The sequence below is a fragment of the Sceloporus occidentalis genome, unplaced genomic scaffold (assembly GCF_023333645.1).
Source record: "Sceloporus occidentalis isolate IW3139 unplaced genomic scaffold, rSceOcc1.0.p SCAF_23, whole genome shotgun sequence".
Lineage (NCBI taxonomy): Eukaryota > Metazoa > Chordata > Lepidosauria > Squamata > Phrynosomatidae > Sceloporus > Sceloporus occidentalis.
The window spans coordinates 5591931-5596614 of record NW_028317003.1 but is presented as its reverse complement, the minus strand read 5'-3'; positions in this window follow the sequence as shown (position 1 = coordinate 5596614).

Genomic DNA, 4684 nt, shown 5'->3' with positions numbered 1-4684 from the left:
TTTGTAATTCTGGCACTGTGTAATCTTTGTCTTTTTGTTATTAAAATATTCGTTTTTAATATTCGACAATACGTTACCGTATTGTTATTAATTTCTACAGGATATATATATATGTTGGTTGCCCAGGGTGGGTTGATATATATATATATAGAGATAAAGGTTCTAATTCGGATTTCTCACGAATCCGGTATCAAAATCGTGAGTGGTGGCAGACTACCTGGGGGGATACAGGCAGGATTTGGGGGTTAATTTGGTGTAATTTATGCCTTGTTAAGGGGTCAAGTTAGTAAATCCAGAGGCCTGGTGCTATTAACCCCTTCATGCCCATGCCCTCCACACAGTCATGGCTGTGCATGGCTTGGCAAGTAGTCCTGACCGTGACACCTGCTAAGTACATTTACACTTGAACCTAATTAAAAACACATTTAAAAGTCCAGAACAACCTGTATTTTTTGAAATGGAAGCTCAGTCATGAAGCGATAGACTATGGCCACTCACGGTGTGGGGCCACTGAGTTCTGAGTGGCGTAGGATGTAAAAATTGCCTGTCCTCTGTAGCATCGCTTACTACAGATTTACAAACTGCCTTTGGAAGCAACGTCAGCACAGGGACTGTGCGTCTGGAGCTTTACAAAATGGGTTTCCATGGTCGAGTAGCTCCGTACAAGTTGAAGATCACACTTCACTATCTGGAAGTCTTATGGACAAATCTTGGTTTGGTGAAGAATGCTACCTAGTGGAATGCAGAGTGCCTACTATAAAGTTTGGTGGAGGAGGAATAATGGTCTGGGGCTGTTTTTTAGGGTTTGGGATAGGCCCCTTAGTTCCCAGAAGCTGCAAAAGGTGGTGGAGGGCGGGTGGACGACTCCATATAAATATAAATGAGTACAGAAAGTGATTTGCCAACGTACCTGAGGAAGTAAAGCACGAAATGTGTCGTATGTTGCACGCTGTGACGGAGGAGGAGGACGTGACTTTTATTTGCGGATATACGTTCGGTTGGGCAGCAGTGGATGAACACAGGACGCCGTGATTTTGAGAACTGCCGCTACTCCGATTATTTATTCATTAAAGTATTCATTTTTATATATAATCCTCGCCTCCGGATCTGTGCCTTGAAGAATTTGGGAAGTCTTCCCTCAATTTCTTGCTCTCTTTCTGAGATCACGAAGTTTAAAAATCCTGTGGTGGAGAGTAAAACTTATCCGGGAGACGAACAACCCCTCCCGCTCATCCCTCTACGCGATTTATGGGCTTGAATAAGACCCATCAAACGTAAGGGTCCAATTTGCCTGCTAGATATATATACACTTATTTTGATGACCTACACTATGATGTTTTTTTCTTTTTCTCTTGCTTTACGATTGAATTTGACATACTGCTCGGATTTCTTTGGAGCTTCATTGAATTGGTATTATTTGCATTATTTATACTCACTTGGTGTGAGGGGCACGGTTACCTATATATGTTTTTGCAGTTTTTCCTTTAACAAACTGGGGTTTTGTTTTAAGGTGTACCAGCAGCACATTCACATTTATTTATTACGTGTTTTTTGTTTATGTAATTTTACTCTATATTGTTTATATAATTTTTGCGCACTACTCATTTTTATTCTAGACTCCATATAAATGCCCAAGGTTTTGGAAGCGGATGTCCAACAAGCTCATATGGTTGTGATAGTCAGGTGTCCACATACTTTTGGTCACATAGTGTAGGTTGTAGTAACTTTTGGTTATCGTAAGGAACGTGGAAACCTCATTCATTAAAAATAAACCGAAAAGAACTGCAGGAATAATAACACTAGATGCATTGTGTTTTATGTTAACAAAAAAAATATAAACGCTAGAATAACTTTAGTAGGTTGTTGGCTATAAAAACATTCCACCCCTGCTTTGTCATGCCTCGTATAAAAACTTCACAAAAGATAGTCATACTGCATGTTTATGATACAGCAATTCCATACAGTCCTTGATCCTTAACACAGTACAGATTATTCTCTGTTTTGTATACTTAGCTGATGAGCAACTCCTTCACTGGGGCAGATCCTATCCTACTTGTCAAAGTATAACAACTTTGTTCTCCACAACAATGTATTATGCCACTGAAAAAAAAATGAGGGTGTGTAAATTGGGAGCCAATGATAGAATTTGTGAACTGTCCAAGTTGTTCCAGAGGCCATGCAAAAACCCTCAATGGCCAATATCAAGCAATGAGCCGTTAGCTGAAGAACGATGGTCTAACCCATATGTTAGAAATTCTGTCCTTGAGGTCCATAATCTGCCATAGTGTTAAAGTTTCTCTAATCATTATATTGCTGTCTGACAAATACTGTTCGTGAATTAAACAATTTTGACCTAGATTTAAAAGGGATCTAGGATCAGTAGATATGCCTTATTACACCGCATTTTCTGGAATTTCCAAGAGCAAATGATACATAACTTTAGCCAAAGCTACCACAGCTCCCTTCCTTTATACCACCTACTTCTACTTAAGCACAAATTCAAAGTTAAACTTGATTTTTCTTTTCGGTACGAAAGCCTCAAAATCAGGTGAATCAACATGTTTCACACAAAGCGTGGTAAATTATGCTATTACATCATAGAAGGAAAAAAAGGAGCACTCGCAGAAACATGACATGAAAAATGTACATTATGAATGAGAATGCATAGCTACATCAGCATATAGCAAGGGCAAATAAAAGAGACAGAAGAAATGTTTGCCAAAGATTCCTGATTTATTTGTAATTTGTGCAGATTTACCAACAAGACATCAAATTATTCACACATTGCCAAAGCAGCAAACAGTGAAATATGATATTTTAGCATTTTTTGTAAATCATAATCGCCTGTGTACTGTGTATTGAATGAGACACATGGTATGGCCCTATTGCAATCTGTAGAGGAATCCAAATTCTATTCAAATGACTGGCCTCTTAATGTGAAGTTAAACAGGCCAGTGATATTGCATTAAAATAGGGTTTAGGAAAAAACACCCAATTTATTCCAGTTGTGCAAGGTGAAACAGCTCCTTTTAAAATACATATTTTTTTTCAAAGCAACAGTTTGATGTTTTATATAAAAACTCAATAAATTTCCTGACGATGATTCACAGTGATGAACTTTGTATGTTCAACATAATTGTGGTATAGTAAAGCACCAAAACTGTATTCTATAACATGTGCATATAAAACACTAATATATACAATTTAAATAGATCAAATGGACAGCAGAGACACTTGCATTTGTTCAACCCTTTAATTTGGATTAATGACGAAATAAAATAATTTTCTTAAACCAAGATTATGACAGCATATAGAGAAAATGCTATTTTTACTACTATTCAAAATTAACGCGCTACTGTTAAATGCAAAATGGCTTATGCAATTAGAAAACATATGTGATTCACCAGGACTATGTGAATCATCTTAAAAAGGCGGGAAGACAGATTATATGTCTGTTTTTAACACTAATTTCCTGAGGCAAAGAAAATCATGTTGGAGAAGATATCATGTGGCTCAGTTTATGTCCAACTATGACTTCAACGTCCATGCAGGAGTCCTATGTATTATACAGATGGACTCTGTATTCATTGAAGGCCATGGATGGCCGTCCAGTGTTTCTTCAACAGCTGGCAAGCGATAACTGTTTTAGGCCAGACACCAGATGTTATACACCCACCAGCCCTGGCATACAATGTGATAACCCTCTAGTGGAATCAGCTAGACTTTTCACATACATTGTTGCCCACTATACCGCAATACTTAAAGTTACATCAGTGCATACATACCTGAAGATTACCAATGAGACTTGGTAGTGTAAAAGGTATTTGTTTAAAGGAACACTATCTGTGTAAGACATTGGCACATTTCCAGCAGCCTGACATATATAAACAAAATGGAAAGGCATAATAAGAATAATAAAAATTACACACATGCACACACACACTCTTCAGCAGAGATGAACTTATTGAATTGGAATTCAAAAAGGAATTGGGTGCATATATGTTTAAAATAAAATGTATCTTCATCCTCAGTGGTGTTAGAGATCAAATGCTTGAGATCTAACCTACCCTTATTCCAATGATTGTGGTGCAAACAAATATTGAGTGCTTTCTTATATGATTGTGAAACCAACCATTATTACACATGCATATTTTATATATGCAATTCTTGGCACAGTCACAAATTTAACAAAAGCATAAATATAATAACAATGTACAATGAGTTATTCAGTAGTGACATTGTCACAACACCAGTGGAGTATAGAGCTTAAAAGCTGAGGGGAACCTGGTCTTTGGAGTAAGTCAACAGGACCTATTATTCAGCAATTCAACAATATATATGGATACTATATTATTATTATGTAAATATATACATAGTTATGCATATCACAAAGTAAATGTTGCTTATTAGAAATTTAATTGAATAAATATAAACACTCTGGAAATTGTAAAAGCTATACAATGCTACATCTAAAAACAAATTCCTACAAAAGGCACAATTCTGGTTCAAATGTGCAAATGTCTTTTTTCTAAAAAAAAAAAAAAAAAAAAAAAAAAAAAAAGAGAATAGAAGCACCAGTTACCAGGAGAGAGAGCAAACATCTTGCTCTCCATGCATCCTATTGCTTAGATCTCTCTCTCTACCATGTGGAGGATTCAGTGCTCTCTGATTCAGATGGAGTAGT